Source organism: Sorex fumeus, unplaced genomic scaffold (assembly GCF_029834395.1).
Source record: "Sorex fumeus unplaced genomic scaffold, SorFum_2.1 ptg000011l, whole genome shotgun sequence".
Taxonomy (NCBI): Eukaryota; Metazoa; Chordata; class Mammalia; order Eulipotyphla; family Soricidae; genus Sorex; species Sorex fumeus.
Window position 1 is genome coordinate 6,804,393 of NW_026606068.1, and position 17,203 is coordinate 6,821,595.

At 52.2% G+C, this 17,203-nt stretch overlaps 3 pseudogenes; 1 reads left to right on the forward strand and 2 right to left on the reverse strand.

The window, feature by feature from the left end:
* Window positions 1–2,861: 2,861 nt before the first annotated feature.
* Window positions 2,862–4,441, reverse strand: LOC130020327 (SNW domain-containing protein 1-like; annotated as a pseudogene).
* A 6,250-nt stretch (window positions 4,442–10,691) lies between these two features.
* LOC130020282 (transcription initiation factor TFIID subunit 12-like) lies at window positions 10,692–12,798 on the reverse strand (annotated as a pseudogene).
* A 1,114-nt stretch (window positions 12,799–13,912) lies between these two features.
* On the forward strand, window positions 13,913–15,710 carry LOC130020385 (WW domain-binding protein 11-like; annotated as a pseudogene).
* The last annotated feature ends 1,493 nt before the right edge of the window (window positions 15,711–17,203 follow it).

Sequence of the window (17,203 nt, forward strand, 5' to 3'; positions counted from 1 at the left end):
TTAGACAGTATCTGGTTATACAGTTCCTTGGTCTTGTCTAGACTAGGAGTGACACAGGACGCGCCCATCAAAACCAACCATGTTCACATGGTTGTACTCACTAGGTTCCAGTCTAAGCACCCCGAATGGAGCCTGTTTCATCCACACAGGGCTGGAATATTGTGCGATAGGGCTTAGATTAGCTCATCCTCCCACCGGAAGAGATATTTATATGCAGACCCAGGTACGCGTGTGTGCCAATGTGAAGGAAACAACCACGCCGGCAAGATAAGCTTCATTCCAGCCAATGGCATGCCAATTCGTGCAGCTATTTTCCAATCAAGTCGTTCTATTTAAATATCACACTGGTGCTCTCTGGGGCCAGAGGCTTGGGCCTCACCGAAACAGGGACAGGTCATAGGACACTGTGCTCACCTTCAGGTCAAGGCACAGAGACACGGGACAAGGAAGCCTGCTGCTAATTTCATTACACTCTGATTTGCTTAATCACAAGTTTCCACTTTATTAATAAAAGTTTTCATTTATTAAGCACTGCTATAGGGCTAGCCTTTTGTCCGTTCATTTCATGAATTATCTTATTTAATTCTCGTATCGGCTCCATCAGCCCCATTTTACATCAGAGGAACCTGATTGAAAGAAGATGAATTAACATGCCCAAGGTCAGACAGCTTGTGCATGGCAACACAGATTTTGTCCCGGGAATTCTTTTCCAGAGACCATAATTAACATGTCTAATTTGCCCAGTAAAGGACACAGGGAAGAGAGAGAGGCATATTGCTGCAATAAATAAATAAGTTCATGCCTAAATGATTAACTGATGGATAAATTATTTGAAAATTACCAAAATTTTGCCATAAGACTCATTAGCATGCAGAGTCAGCTCTTGCTGCCTGTGGACGAATCTAAGAGTCGCACCAACACCTCCCCACTGACGGCTGCCAGTCCGGATCTCTGCAGTTGCTAATTTGCTGGGTAAATTCTGTACTGGAAGCCAGGAAGGGCCTGGGGAAAGGAGCTGAGACGCATGTCAGATGTTCTGTGGAATGACATGGTCCTGAGGGGTGGATCCGCTGCTGCACTCCAGGGATGTCCAGCCTGCTTCCTCATACACAGGGCTTCAAAACTCAGCTCCCGGTTCAGGAATCCTCCCCATGATGCCTGGAGAGTGTCCAGAGTGATCCGAGTGGTCGAGACAAATACAGTCTAGTACGAGTCTTAGGAAGTGAAGTCAGTGATACAACAGCAAATCCTTCGCCCTTCTTCTGAGGTATAAAATAACCTCTAAATCACTCTTTCATTTACCAGGCCCAGAGAACCTTCTTATCCTGAAGGTTCTGACACAGGTCAGAAACCACAGAGCTGCTCAAAGAGACTCAGTGAGGAGAACTAGGAGAAACTTTGAGCTCACAAGGAAGTACGTTCTCTGGCTCTGTAGCTGCAACTGTAGGCCTGGGGGTTCTGTGGGCAAAGTGCTCTTGCCCGTGGCCTCTGACGCTATTGGGGCCTCATAGTGTCCCTCCACTCAAAGAAAACCATTTCTGGAAGCCCTGACTCCTGGTACTTGTAGATGCCAACTTTGGGAGCTGTAACCAAGTCAGGGTCACACTGAATTCAGCTGAGTCCTGACCCAACACAGCGGGGCTGTCGAACAGGGTAAACGGCCAGGGCCTCCTGTGAGGCAAGACAGACAGAGGGACTGCGCGCTGGACAGTATAGGGGCCAGGCCCTCGCACTGTGCGTGTTGTGATACTGATTGTATCCCTGGCACCACATTTGGTCCCCAGAGCAGAGAGTTTCCTGAGAGTTTCCAAGTGTGGCCCCCAAACCAGGCTAAAACAAGAAACTCCAAGGATCCAGATGGTACTGGAAGCTTCCTGAAAAGCATTGGACTAAGTCCCCTCCCTCCCCTGCAGCCGGCCCGAGCCAAGCCCTTCCTGTGTGGGAGTGGATGGAGGAAGAGGCCCTTCCAGGGAGAGGGAGCCGCTGTGCTCAGAGGCTGGAGACGCACCTGCTCCCTGGCCTGGCCCTCCTGCACCAAGAGGGCTGCTCGGGCAGATGGACCGGAGCCGCGCGGGAAAGCCGCTGCTCGGCTGCCTGATGAGCTCCTTTTGCCTGCTCACACCCCCTCCTTGCCAGCTTTGTTAAGTGCCATCTCCCTTGGCTTCAGTGGACAGCGTTATCTCTGCCCCCGGGCCTCTGAATACTTGTTTTTTCTTTTGCAAATATGCAAACATTTCTCCACTTTCTAGTGCCTGTGACCCGGACCCATGTTCCAGCCCGTGACCTCCTCAGATGCTGCTGTTTTCTTTGCTGCCACGGGCTCAGGAGGGGGCAAGGGGCTCCCCTGAGGCCCAGAAACGCAGTGACACAGAGGGAGGGATCGGGAAGAACCCAGATTAGGTGCCATATCTGAGTGGGGTCCCCAATGTTTGGAGGGCGTGTGGGGGTGTGGACAGAGGGAACAGGTCCCGGGTGGGGCGTGTGATGGTTCTGCCTCTGGCCAGGGCTGAGAGTCCCGACAACCATGGTTGGAGCCTCTTTTTTACCAAAACAAACACACAAAAGACCAGCAAGATGGCTTATACAGAGAAACCTTTATTCCTAAATGAAAAAGCACTAAACCAATAGGAGAGGATTATACACAGGCCACATTTGCTCCCTGTGCCATGACCCAGGGCGTTGTGTAGGGGACCCCCATGGCAGTAGAGTGTGCCACCCCATAGTTCTCGAAATGAAAAGTAGCCCTACGTTCTGACCCTCCAGATTTAGTTTATATTCCGGTTGCTCCCAAATCAAATGTTGCCATATGGGACTTGTGTCCCTCACTGAGTCACACAGTTCATCCCCCCAGAGAGGCGCCTCTATTCCATTCTTCTCTTCTTGCTTTCGTGCTCACGTTCCTTGGGACAGCTGCTACCTGAAGGTCTTTTGGAGCCACTGTGTTGTTTGACTTCTAGAAACTTGTCCAAGCCAAAAGGATCCTCTTCGAACTGAACTGGTTCCTCTCGGCCTCGCTGCCAAGGATCTGAACCAGAAAACTCCTTATCGGGAACAGAACCTAGGAACTTTCTTCTGGCTTTGAGGTCACCACCATCCGCATCCTTGTCCGAATTTTTGCTGGGCCTGTAAATGCTGGGGGCCCTACCTTTGCCACCTCTCCATGCTTGGTGATAAACGTTGTATATTTCATCTTCTCCTTCTGCAAAACCGCTGTCCATCCCCTCAGTTTGATTGAAGAGCCTCTGGTCGTACTGAACACCACAGGAAGGCCGAGGGTTGGCCACACCAAGTGCGGTCACTTCACTGATATCGCGGTTTTCATGATGTTTAGGCCTTTTCCTGAGCACTGCCCTGGAAAGATTGCGGTCATGCCGTCCTGCCGGATCTCATCCCTCTCGCGTGTGTCTACATCTTCCTCAATGTGAGGTTTGAGGCCAGCTCTCCTCCCCTGGCTCACTGGGCCATTTCTCTGAGCATCTCCTCACGTTTCTCCTTTTCTCTCTGAGCCGTCTTTCTCTCTACCCGAGCACGCATTTCCATAGCTTCACGAGCCTTCCGGTCGGGGATGTAGAGCGCTTCTGCCTGCCGGGCAAAGTTCTCGCTGATGTGCACAGTCTGCTCTCCCCTTCCATCGGCAGCCAGGCGTTTGTCTAAGGGAACTGTGTAACCCCTTGCGTTATTCCAGTTGGAGACACAAGGAGGAATCTTCCATGCTTGTTGCTCCTTCATGGTCATCTTCCTGCTGGGGGAATGCATGACGGGTGCAGGAGGAGAAGGTGGTCCCCGAGGAGTTTTGTTATTAATTTTGAATCTCGGAGGCTCCATGGGATATTTATGCATTTGCACCACATGGATGACCCTCTGTTTGGCTCCTGCATTGAAAGCTGCTCCTTGCTGAGCTGAAGTGTATCGGATATTCTGAGCAGGAGCCCACTTGTCAGCCTCTCGGGGAGGCATGGTGGCAGCAAGCTTCTGAGACACAGACCTCTTGAAGGCTCGTCTGGTCTTTTCTGTTATCTCTTGAATGGCTTCTTCATCGGGTCTCTGGAGGTCTGGGTCATCTGCCCTCGAGGCTTCTTTTGGCACCTGGTCACAGTACTTGCTGTAAATGACCTTGTCTTTGGGCTGTCCTTGTCGAGCAATCACATCATACTTGATCATTCCTTCAGCGTCCACCTGAACAGCCAGTGCATTTGACAGCTTTTCCTTCTTCCCATAGCCAGTGGGTACTGGGCCACGTGGATCTCTGGAAAAGCACCTCCATCTCCAAACTCCTCTAATAAGGAGGTATCCAACCGTTCCTGTACCCATATGCTGGAGGCTGTCTTCGGGAGGAAACCAGTGAGGTGTTTGGGGACTTCTGGGACCTTGTCTTTTCCTCAGCCTCAGGCGGTTCCTGAGCTAGCTGAGTTGGGGCAGGTAAAAGGCTGCTGAGCGCCATCTTCTCTGGCTTCTCCCAGTGCAAGCGAGCTCTTCTGGGTCTCTCTGGATTCTCCTGAGCTCCCGAGCTTTCTGAGTCTCGTGTTTCTCCTGGTTACTGTCCCTGTTCAGTGATGAATGCTTCCAGGATGGCCGGGTCACTCTGCTTCTGCTGCAGATGCTCTCAGAAGGATGTGCTGAAGCAGAAGCTCTCAGAGGGATGCTCTTCCACTTGTGGTACGGGAAGTGCTTTTATGCAAGCCTGGAGAGTGGGTGCCAGACAGAGTGTGGTAGGACCTCTCTGGGTCACTAGGTCAGGCTAGGGAGGGGCCAGCCTGGTGTCGACACCCTGTCTGTGCCTCCAGGGAATGAAAAAAGACGACTCCTGCTGTGTGTCCTGGGAGAACTCAACATCAGGATAGTCCTGAACAATCCCAGACTCCTCTGAAGCTCTCCCTTTCTGCATGGAGTGTGTGTCGGGGGGAGAGGAGGGTGACCCAGAAGTGACCTGAGAGTCCCTAGGCTCTTTCCTGGGCCCTTGTTGTCAGAGCACCCAGGCTGGGTGGGAAACTCTGGTGCTCTTTGTCCCTCGATTCTGTCTGAGCCTGTGTGTGAGCAGGGGTGCCTGCAGGTCGTGCACAGACTCTGCACTCAGAGACAGGCCCCTCCCCCCTCTATCGGACGGGTGTGCGGAGGGGCCCACTGTGCTGTTGCCCCCTTGCATCAGGCACTTGGGACCAGCTCAGCTCTGGGCACTGAGAAGGCCCATGCTCAAGGCGCCTCAGACTCGGGCCCACAGTCAGTGCCAGATGTTTGGCTCTCAGGATCCGGGCACCCCAAAGCTGGAAACAGTCCACAGTGAGCCAGACCTCTGGGTTCCGTGCCTGCAAGGCCCTAAACTCCAAGTTGCCAAAGTCCATATGGCCTTCGTGGGGCCACTGCATGTCACCCCATCCAATCTCTGTGCTCATCGGTCTCTGTAGCTGCTCTCATGTAGGAACTTAAATCTGTGCCGAGTCCCCCAGGCCCTGCCCCGGCTCCTCTTCCCCCCGCTCTGCCTCTATGTTCCCTCTGCCCCTCAGCTGCTCAGAAATCTGAGTTTTAGAACCCAAGACCGTTCCATAAGGCTGTTCCCAGTTCTGATGTTCTCCGTTCCGCAGACATGCGAGGTGTCCCACGCCCCGTGGGCGATTCCACCCACACGATGGTGTTCAGCTCTTCCCGTGTCCCTGTCAACAGCGGGTTTCTTCTTTTCTTGTGGAAATAATTTCTGGTAGCAGGAAGGAATCAGGGTCCCAGAGTTAGCCCGTTGGGATTAGCTGCCGGCAACAGCTCCGTGGAGGAGATTTGGGTGTGGGGAACCCGTGAGGTGTCGACTCCGCGGCCGCATGGAGTCTCCTTGGCTGTGACTACTCCCGAGGGGATCGGCGGCAGCTGCTCTGCTCCAGGCCTGTCTCTGCTGGAGCCCAGGGTTCCCTGGCACCAGGGGTCAGTGGTTGGGACCTCTGACCCATCTGCCCGGGGTGGGCTGGTAAAGCAGAGGGGGCCCAGGTGCACCTGGTTGGAGCCTGTTGCTGGCTGACGAGCATGAGATGTACAAGGGGAAAGTGTGGCTTTACTGACTGTTGGCAGGGCCGGGACGGCTGGGGAGGCTTGTGCAGAGGGGCAGAACGGGCCGAATGGGAGGAGGGTTCGAAAGAGCAATTCTGGGGCGAAGAGGGGGCCCTGTCTCCCTAAAGCTTTTTCTTCCTCTGCTACCCTGCCAAGCATGGAAATCTCTCTCTCTCTTTCTGCCTTGCTGCCAGAACTCGCCGGATCCGAGTTTCCAAGTCATTGCCAAGCCCTGGTCTCTTCCTTCCTATTCCCTCCTGCCTCTCTATGAAATCACCTCCAGAGGGAGAAGTGGACCCTGGGGCCACCTTGATCACAAGTACAAAGCAGACAGGCCGGATGTCTCTCCTGGGCAAGAGACTGAGACTTTGGGGTCTTCTAGCTGTGCGTGGGGTGGGGGGCTGCGAGGAGCAGTGGGGCTGCTTGGTAGGGGGTCTTGCACACAGGGGAGCCACTAGTGTCAGTTCCCTCTGGCCTGCAGCCAAGGGGCGAGCTTGTGGGCCTGGGGCTTCTGGACGCTCAGAGCTAAGACGGTGGGGGCTCCAGCAGGAAACTTCAGAGCTGTCTCCTTGGCCATCTCGGGGGCTGAACATAGGGGCCTCAGTTTCCCCTGGCTGGCTGAAGGGGGCAACTCCATGCACATGCTAAACCTATGCACATGGTAAACCTTCCTGCCTGTCCCGGTCCTCTATTGGGTCTGAGACTTTCCTGAGACCTTAAAAGCTGCCCAAGTCCTTTAGTCACAGATGAATTGATTACTGGCAGCTCAGAGAGAAAGGGCAGGGGATGACAATTGCCTTGCACAGAGATGTTCGGTACTCCCCCAACCCACAGATCCGAGATCCCCTTCTGGAATGATCCTAGAGAACAGAAGTCAGGAGCAAGCCTGAGCACAACCAGCTGTGGCCGAAAAACCACCATCCGCAAAGCTGTGCCGTGCCAGGCAGTGCCGGCCTCTGTGTAACTAACAACCTAGAAGTCTTCGGGGAGAGCCAGGAGCCTCGGTGGGAGCCAAAACACGACCTCCCCATGCAAACGGGCCCTGAGCGAACAAGGCATCTGGGAGCTCTGGGACCCTGGGGCTTTCGGGAGAACACCAGGACCCAGTTTTTTCAGAAACCCCCAAAGATGATCCTGCTCAGTCCCACGTTCCTCCCTCCCCAGTCTGGGTGTCCTTTTCCTTGACACTCCAACAAACCTATTTCCACGTCTGCGCTTCTTGATCAATATCTTTATCCTTGGAAGTATTGAAGGGCCAGAGACTCTGGCATCCTGGGGGGCTCACCCAGAGGGGGTGGCATAGTGATGTCAGAGAGCAAGAAGTACGACTAACCCTTGTCTCTGCACCCTGCCCTTCTCGGTTCTGACGCCTGGGCCTGCACAGGTAGCAGCACCAAAGGGCTGAAAGCAGCTGTGGCCTTTTCCAATCTGTGGTTCCTCCCTGTCCCAGCACCCGCGCACCTCTCATTCGTCCCCCAGCTATGGGCTCAGATCTCCAAAGATGTTGCCCTGCGAAAGATCAAACTGTAGGCGGGCGATATATGCATTTGGAGGCCCAGGACCACCTCCCCAGCAGAGGGAAGGGGGCCACAGACTGATGGTCAAAGAGGCCCGTTTGGGCAGAGCTGCTGGCACATGCATAGAACGTCTGAAGAGTTCAGGTATAGGATGCACGTAGGTGTGCTGATCATTTAGAGGTAAATGGGTAAAGCTTTCTGCAGAGACAATTCTCTTGGGGCAATCAATTCAAGGAGACGCTCTGTTTCCTGGAGGGACAGATATTCCGTTGCTTTTCCCTTTTCCCAGCTACTAGTACATTGAACCATTTAAGTTTACTTAAAACTTGCAGGTATTTGGAGAAACACAGTAAAAGATACTGATTCCAAAAGTTATTTCTCTGGGCTCCATGGGCAAGGCTGTTGGGCTTCTCGGTAAATCCAAGTAGCTCCTCAGGCCTAGTTTAGTCCTGTCTTCCCCATGGGGGGTCCTGTCTCTTAAATCATAATGGTTTGCATCAGATTGTGCTTTTAGACTTTCTGGATTGTCCCATTTTGATGCCCTGGTACCCTGGTAGCTTCACTGCTCGCCCTGGGTCCATCCCAGTCCCACAGCAGACCTGTATTTGTGTGGTGTTAGGAACTACAGAAACCAAGCCCTGAGTCACAGAATCACAACGATGCCCAAGATCTATCTCAGAGCCAATCAACTCCCCAATACCAGCAGCACAGCATTAACAGTCTCTCTGTGTTTCAGCAAAGAGCACTGCTCTGTATAACACTCTGAAAAGGCTCTAGGGGAAACAGAAAAGCAAATGATTCACTTCCAGTCTAGAGTCTCCAGAAGGTTTTGACTTAGTAGCTATTACAGGGAAAGGTGAAGGATCAACTCAGGGCATTAGTGTGGGCAGCTGGCCCTTTAACTGACCAAGGGCCTACGTGGCTGTGCTATGTATGGTTATCTTGGCCTACGTGACCCTGAACAAGCGGGTCCTGACTTGTGCAAATCTGGTACTACGTCTGCTCTGACCGCAGTCTATGCATATCCTGAGCTATGTATGGTTATCTAAAAGAAAACATTTGTCACAGCTAGCCCAAGAATAAGGAGTAACTGACACTGACTAACCAAGCATATGAAACATGTAGACTTTGTAACTCTCCTAACCGTGATGTAATTGCCTTCTGTGATGTAAGCATAGTTTCCTGCGTCGCAAGGTATATAATACCCCTGCTGCCCTGAATAAAGTCCTGTCCTGTCCTGTCCTGTCCTGTCCTGACCGTTTTTATCTCTGTTTCTAAACTGCACTCTGTCTCTTGTGTCTTGTGTTCATTTGGTTGGTCCCTCCTTGCACCTACGGACCCTTGGGCCACGTCCATGGGCTGGAGAGTGGTGTGGTGGGGCCTCCCACAGATTAGGGTGCTTGCCGGAGCACTGTAATTTCTCTGGGAGGAGGAAAAGAGGCAATTCACTGAAAACTAAAATACTTAGTATTAATATCCAAAAGCCCTGGAACCTCTGTCTCTTGGGAACTCAGGACAGAGAAGGTGGCTGTAGGGTCTGTCTCCTCTGGGGTCCCACATTTCTTTGGACTTGGGTCCTTTCCGGCTGCCCTGCTCCCCTGTCTCAGCGCCCAAAGGGGAGCGGATAGTGGCCTGGAGGCAGCCTCAAGTTCCCCCCACAGGACAGGTGCAGCTGGGGATTAATCTCACCTGTAGGCAGTGGCCACATGCACCGTTCCTAGCTGATTTTCTTGGTATCCTCTTGGACCATACCTGGCCTTGCTCAGGGATCACTCCTCGCAGAGCTTGAGGGACCTCATGGGTACCTGGATCTGTTGGGACATGAACATATGTAGGTGCTCACAGCTGAATTGACCCTGGCCCAGCTGGGGGTTCCTGAGTGCGGGGGCCAAGAGTTCAGTCAGAGAGGGGGAGGTCGCTTCCTGGGACTGCCTACCCTGCCCGCACTCTTCAGAGCCTGCAGCAGCACTGATCATGTTTTCTTATTGTATACCCAACCCTCTATTTCCAACAATTACTCAGGGAAAAGCGACTGTTTCTATTTCAATGTATGTCTTTTCTGCTGTGTGGAAAGGGAAAGGGACTTTTGGGAATGTTCTTTTGAGAAACAGTAAAAGTTTCAGTATCCTTCTATAGTCGCCAAAGGCATGAAGATCACATTTTTTTAAAAATTATTTTATTTATATAAGTGGATAAAAAAGGCACACAACCATTGATAATATTCAGGAATCAACTTGTATTACAAGAAAAGTTTCCATATTAAAATCAATGGACAGTTTTAAAATCACCATTAAAACCAATATATCTATCAAACCAATTTATTGGCCTCAGTTCTAATAGCTGGGCCATAGTTGTAGTGGCCGGCTGAGGGGACTGTGGCCGAGCTCATTCGGGGCTGTTGGAAAAATATCATTTCGACACTTTCAAAATCAAAGTCCTTTGGAGAGGAAGAACTCAAGCTCCCACCCCCAAAAGGTGGGTCCCCCAGAGAATCAGGGGTCTGTGAGGTTAATGAACCCCTAGTGGATCCCCTGTGGCCTCTCTCCTAGTTTCCAATGGGCATCTCCAATCCTGTCTGGAAAGTGTGTTTCTGTGGGCTTCTCAGGATGAGTCCAACTGTCACCGAGCATTATCAAATTTGGGCCCACCATGGACATAGATGGAGTCTTTCCACAGCACAGGATCCAGGCCCAGGGGAGGAACGGTTAAAGCGAATCATGGAGCAGATACAGAGACTTCCTGAGTTCCTTGACCAGAAGAGGAGCTAGCAGCACCCATCAGTCCTTCCTGCTTCCGGTAGACGGCCATCCCAAGGCGCCTTGCACCCCGCTGCTTTCTGTTGGAAGAAATTGGAGTTCTGGATGCTGTCCTGGCTCCGTGCTGCATGGAGGCATGTGGTGTCTGACCCCTGAGGCATAAAACTGGGTGTGCTCAGAGCTCCTGATCTCAGGACTCAGGGAAGACAGTCTTGTTTTTTTTTTTTCAATTAGTAACTTCTTCATTATGAAAAAGCAAACCAAAAGATGAGATGGCTGAAGTTTCAGCTCATTCGTTCATTCATTCATTCATCATCCTGTTATTTGTCGATTGCCTCGAGCAGACCCCAGTAAATACATTGCCGTCCATTCCCTTACCTTCCATGTTCTATTTCTTGGCTGTTTTCTGGATCAAGGCCATTCTCTGTGAGCTTCTGCGGTACAAGCTTTTTTGTAGGGTTGGATTTCTTCAGGGCCAAATCCTGGGATCCACATGTTCCACCGGCGCTCTAGATGAAGCTGGACATCTTTTACCTCCAGAGTGCTGGACGTGCGATGCCGAGCAAGTTGGCAGGCGGCTGTCGCCACACTCTCGATAAAGTCATCCGCAATCTGCAGCAGCATCTCTTCCACACCTTCGTCTAATTAGGTGCATTAGGATCCACCTCTCTAACTAAGTCCTGTAACTTCTTCTTGGTCAATACCTGGCTGTTTCCAGGGTTAAGTCTCCCTCCTGTCCCACGAGTACCTGGTGGTTTTCCTTCTGTAGTACTATTGGCCATGGAGCCTTGCGGAGGGGTGCTGGCTGGTTCTGGTTATGCGGATGAGAAATTGGAATGAGGACTGAGGGGCCAAACTGGTTATTCAGAGGAACACGCTCAGAGGGACACTCTCACGTCTATGCTCTCTGAGAGATGCTCTTCCACTTCCTGATGGGGAAGAGCTTTTGTGCAAGCCTGGAGGGTGAGTGCCAGGCAGGGTGTTTAACGACCAGCCACAGTCCTGAGATTAAACCATTGGCCAGTGGGGCAGGGGCCACCAAACTGGCCTGAGCTTCGAGGTTTAGAGCTTGGCTGGTTTTAGGAGCATCCCTGGAACTGGGCTGTCCTGCTTGGGCGTAGAGCCCGCCAGTCATCCCACACTCAATTTCTTGTCCTTAGGGATTGCAGCGGAGCCTGGAACACATTTCTTAGCCCTGGGGCTGGAGTGAGTCACAGCAGGGCCCTTTCTCACACTGTGGTAAAGGCTGGAAGGAACAGGGCATGCTGTCACGGCCCTGAGCGACAAGGAGCTGAGCACAGACACATGCTTCTTCTTGCCTTGACCCTTAGGGCTACTGGGCAGCTTAAGGCCCGATGCAAAGAAGGATGCAGGAAAATCAGGCCTGGGAAGCTGCATCCGCGTGCATGAGATCTCAACTGTTATCTCCACATCCCAGGCTGAGCCTTGCCTGCTCGACAGAGCTTGTCTGATGCCCCAGGCCTCACAGCCATCGACCCAGAATGTACAGCGCCCGTCCACAGTGGACACAGACCTGCGCAGGGGACAAATGTAGCAACAAGCGGGCACAGGCTTCCAGCTCTGGGCCTGCAGGTGGGCAGCTTCGACACTCTGCACCTGCGGGACTCATCAGTGAGGTCTGTGTCCAGGGAGGTCAGCTTGCAGGTGCTGAGCACTGTGTGGACTCTCAGGCTGGGCCCGCCTCCCCAGGCAGCTAGAAGCTGTGCCTGCCTTAGATTTTATTGCAGGAGGGAAATTCAGAAGCCAAAAAGAAAATCAAATATTCCTTGGATATTCCTCTGTCGGAGTAGTGGGGATTTCTAGAAAACAGAGTCCCTGGGCGCAAGGGCTCACACCCAGATGCGGGCAAATTTCTCTCCCAGGCTCCCCATCTGGAGCTCAGGGTCACTGTAAGAGGGGTTCTAGTGCTGGGATCCCATCCTGCCTGGGACCCTTTCTGTTTTTTTTTACTTTATTTAAACATCCTGATTTACAAAGTTGTTCATAATACAGCTGTTTCAGGCATTCCGTGTTCCAACACCCATCTACCACCATTGCTCCTTCCCACCACCATTACTTTGAATCTTCCCTCCAACACCCCATCCTGCCCCTTAGGCAGATGCTAAATAGTTTATTGAGCGTTTAGAGCTGAGCCTGAGTTGTCTGTAGGCATGATTCCCACTTACTTAACTTTTGGCCTTTTAATTTCTCAGGAAACTTGGTCCCAAGTTGTTGGAGTGCGGCCAGAGGCACAGCGGCAATTTTGGGGTATCAGGAATCCTGAAGGCCCCATAAGACTGCTGATTCACTTGCCGCACAGGTACAGGTTGACTTGCTGGCAGCACCATATTCCCATGGGACTCTTTCTGGACCTGGACTTCATCCCGAGCTTTCCTCAGGCAGAGGCCATGGCCTCCTTCATATGAACTTACCCCAAATCTGAGTTTTACGTCTTCTTGAAACTCATCGCCAAAACCGTCCGACTTGGCTTCCATCTCCAGATTCCAATATTGCTTATCTCAGGGAGTTACCAGACCAGCGATAGCCCAGTGTGTAGGGAGTTTGCCTTCACACGGCCGACCCGGCAAACCCGGGTATGATTCCTCCACCCCTCTCGGAGAGCCTGGCAAGCTACCGAGAGTACTTAGTCTACACGACAAAGCCTGGCACGCTACCCGTGACTTATTCGATATGCCAAACACAGTAACAAATCTCACAGTGGAGACATTACTGGGGCGGCGGGAGCAAATTGATGAACAATGGGAGGACAGTGCTATAGTGCTGCTGATATGTAATCAAACCCTAGTTAAATTGCTTGCCACTTGGAGTGGGGTCACAAACAAGAGATCACTCAGAGGATGAGACAGTTGACCCCAGTATACTGCAATGAAACTCCTTTTGTCTTTGCATTGTCTTGTGTGCGCCTCTATCCATTACTTCATTAGAGAATCCGGAAACCCGGGTATCACACACTCTTTGAGTCCCAGTTTCCCCACAGAAACAGGGTAACCCTCCCCCCCCCCCCCACCGCACACCCCTCTGGGCACGAATCTCAAAGATGCCCCTGGCACTGCCTTTCCCCCAGGCAGTCAGCAGTGTCACTCCAAGGTGCTCACAGTGTCCTAGAAATGAGCCCAAGGAAGAAGGCAGAGCAGGGCAGGCACCAGAAAGACAGGTGCGGAGAGAAAGAGCTGACCGCCCCTCGAGTCTCTTCTGGGTCACCCACCTCTCCCCAACTCAACTCCCTGCAGAATATGGGAGCTGCAGAGGAGTCTGGGATTGTTCAGGAGTATCCTGAGGTGTGAGATTAATTGGCCCTGAGCATGCAGTGCTTTCCCAGGAAACACAGCAGGAACCGCCTTTTTTCATTCCCTGGAGGCACAGACTGGGTGTGGACACCAAGCAGGTCCCGCCCCAGCCCCACCAGGTGACCCAGCCACGTCACGCCACACCCTGTCCGGCACCCACCCTCCAGACTTGCATGAAAGCTCTCCCTCATCAGAACTGGAAGAGCATCCCTCTGAGACTGTCCCTCAGACCGACGCACCAGCCACAGGAGACCAACAGAAATTTTTTTTTACAGAGCAAGACACCACACGAATTCTCGACATGGGACGGGGATCTACATCATCCACCAAGAGTGGAAAGTTTTTGAACCCTGCCAACCAAGCCCAGAAGGAAGCCCGGAAGAGAGAATTAAAAAGGAACAGAAAACAACGCCTGATGGTACGAGCTGCAGTTTTGAAGATGAAGGATCCTAAACAGATTATCCGGGACATGGAGAAATGGGATGAAATGGAACGGAACCCGGCACAACAACCTCGCTTCCCTGAGATGGTGCTGAGAGATAAGCATCAAAAACTTCGCGAAACCTTTGACTGTATTCTGCGGCTCCATGAGAAAGAGAATCCAGAGGTATGCAAAGAATTAAGAAAGCTGGAAGTAGAATACGAGACGAAAAGTTCTCAACTGTCCTTTGCTGCCACCCAGAGCGCTCAGCCCGTGGGCGTGGACAGGGCTTCTCTGCCAGATGTGCTGCCCGCTCCTGCCCACATCAGGGTCCAGGACATCCCCCTACCCCCGCGCCCAGCCACCCTCCATCCTCACGAGGACATCAGCCTCTGGACGACCATCTGGGGCGGTCTCTGAAATTCCTCTTCTCAGACACGGTGTTCCACGCCTGCCACTGGGCAGAAAGCATCCCGGGCCCCCTCCCGGGCCGCCACCTCCTCATGCCTCACAGGTTTTTGGTCGACAGGTTGGCTCTGACCCAGATCCTCCTCTCTGGAGAAGAGAAGCCGATAGGCTATTTGATCCTGACCTGGGGCAGTGGGGTCGTGTTGACACTCCCAGCCCCAGGGAAGACGATGGCCATCCTGAGGACATGGAGCAAAATGGGTACCATGGTGGTCCTGGTGATTGTGACCCTGACCGACTACAGGGAGACAGTGAAGTTGATGACTAGGGGCACCAGGATGAGAAGGAGAGAGATGCCAGCGAAGAACAAAAGAGTCTGAGTGTCCAGTTAATGGGTCAGCCTGGAAGGTCAAGGAAGAGAAGGAAGAATATGGAGGTACTGACTCCTCTCCAGTCCGCGATGCTCCGACTAGCTGGTCAGGAGATGCCTACTGAGGGAAGTGAAGTGGAGGGATTTTCCGAGTAGGAGGAGGAAGCGGAGGAGGATTCTGAAGCAGAAAAGCCGTCACCCAAACATCACAAGGAGGAATCTCTCTCTGGTGCACTCACATCTGGTGCTTCCCAGCACACTGTGCCCCCAGTGGCCATTCCACCTCTCGTTCCAGGACCAGCCCATCTGGGACCACCCCCTGCACAACCTTTCAGACCACCTGGACCCCCTCCAGGCCTTCATCTGAGACCACCTCCCGGAGCCCCTCCAGCACTGAGGCCCCAAGGAATGCCAGGACTTGGAGGGTCTTTACCCCGACTCTCCCCTCCCTTCTGCCCTGCACCTCCGGGGATCCCCCCACCTCGTCCAGGGGTGCTGTGTCCCCCTCTGCTGCCACCACTCGGCCCTGCCCCGCCTGGGCTGTTCCCACCAGCTCCCTGGCTGAGCCCAGGAGTACTGAGCGCTCCTCCCAACCTCACCCGGTGGCCCACAGCAGGTGAGAGGAGCACAGCCACAGCTGAGTAGGAAACGACGGCAACCATCAGCGCCAAGTCGCAGATCACCAGCCCCATGGCCGCGGTCACTCGCTTCGTGCCCATCGCTCTGAGAATCCGTCGGGAGAACAGAAGGCCTCCCGCTCCCCAGAGAAGGTCAGAGGGGGATTCTGCTGTGCCTCCTGCTGAAGCAGCCCCTGATTCTGGCCCCTGCCTTCCTGTTTCCGCACAAACAAAGGGGGAAGCCTATGAGGCTTTCCTGGAAGAGATAAATGGGCTCCTGTGACCCTGGCGGGCCAGGCCACTTTGCACACTTGAGTGGTGTGAAGCAGTGCTGCTAACATCCATGCCCATTCAGACGGTCATTCTCATCCCTTTTCAATTCTTTCCCTGTAGAAGTCTTTGGAAACTTGTGACGGTGTGTGTGTGTGTATGTGTGGGTCTTTATTCCTGACTTGTTTGGGTTCTCTCTGGTTGCCATGGGCTGGAATAGAGATTTCTGGGGAAGAAAAACAGTTTATTTCAGCCCATCTTTCCTGTGTGTTGGGGTTTTTCTTAATATTTTCTTGGAAATATTTTGTAATATTGTGACAAGGATTGTAATGTCATTTCCTAATACAAAGCAAGATATGTGGGAAGAAATGTACAATTCTTTGACTAAAATGATTTCCCACTCATCTTTGAGTGTTTCATGAAGAAATAAATATTCTACACCAAATAAAAAAAGACTCAGTGGTACAGTTCTATTTGGGGGGAAGTGAACTTCTACTTGTAGTTCATGAGATGCCACCTCCAGGAAAATGGCTTCAGGGCCAGCAGGGATGTGCTTCTTCTCCCACTTGGCAGATGCTTATTGATCAGAGGCACAGAGACCCACCATTCATGGAGCTCACCCACTCAGCCATTACCGACGCTGAGTCTGGGAGGGACAGAAGGCACTGTCACCAGGATACTACTGCCCGTGTGTATGGTTATGAAGCAGGATACTTCTCCTATCAGGAATGAGCTCCAGTGAAGGCTGTAAGGTTTCTTCATTCGCCACGTGCCAGGGCCTGCTAATATCATCTCAGACTCATCTTGTGCGTTGGTCTCTTCCCTGGTATTCTGACTGCTTCTCTAAATGCCCCAAGTGCTAGAGTTCAATATTGTTTCAGCACCTATAGCCTCTTTTACAAGAGTGTTCTGTTCCTGTTTATATTACACATTGGGTTTTATTCTGGTCATCCTGGACCTATGACGTGGGCACAGTTTAAAAAGAAAAAAAAATGAAGGTATGATCCTCTTGAATCCTTGTCCTTTGTGAGTTCAGAAAATAAAATGCGGGGACTGCTGCTGAGAGGAGTGTGCTTTAGGTGGCCAAGAATACACTCCCTACCTTCCAGGCCTCCCCAATAGAGAGACAGGGAGAGGGGTGTTGGGGGACCTCAGCCCGAGGGTGAAAATGGCTCCATTAGTGCAGAGCTGCTCGCATACTTATAGATCATCTTAAGGGGGGAGGGTTGAGGTAAGAACATAGGTGTGATTGATATTTACAGAGATAAGTATTAGGCAGAGGAAATTCTCTTGGGGAGATCAACTCAAGAAGACACTCTGTATCCCAGGACATCTACATTGCTTTTATCTTTCCCTCTAGTTGTATAAGTTATCAATACTTGCAGTGGTTTGAACAAACGCAGTAAGAGACAGAGATCCCCAAACTTAGTTCTCTGGGCTGAGAGCAATCAAGGCTTTTAACACTTAGTTCTCTGTGCTCTGAGAGCAAGCGAGGCTTTTACCATC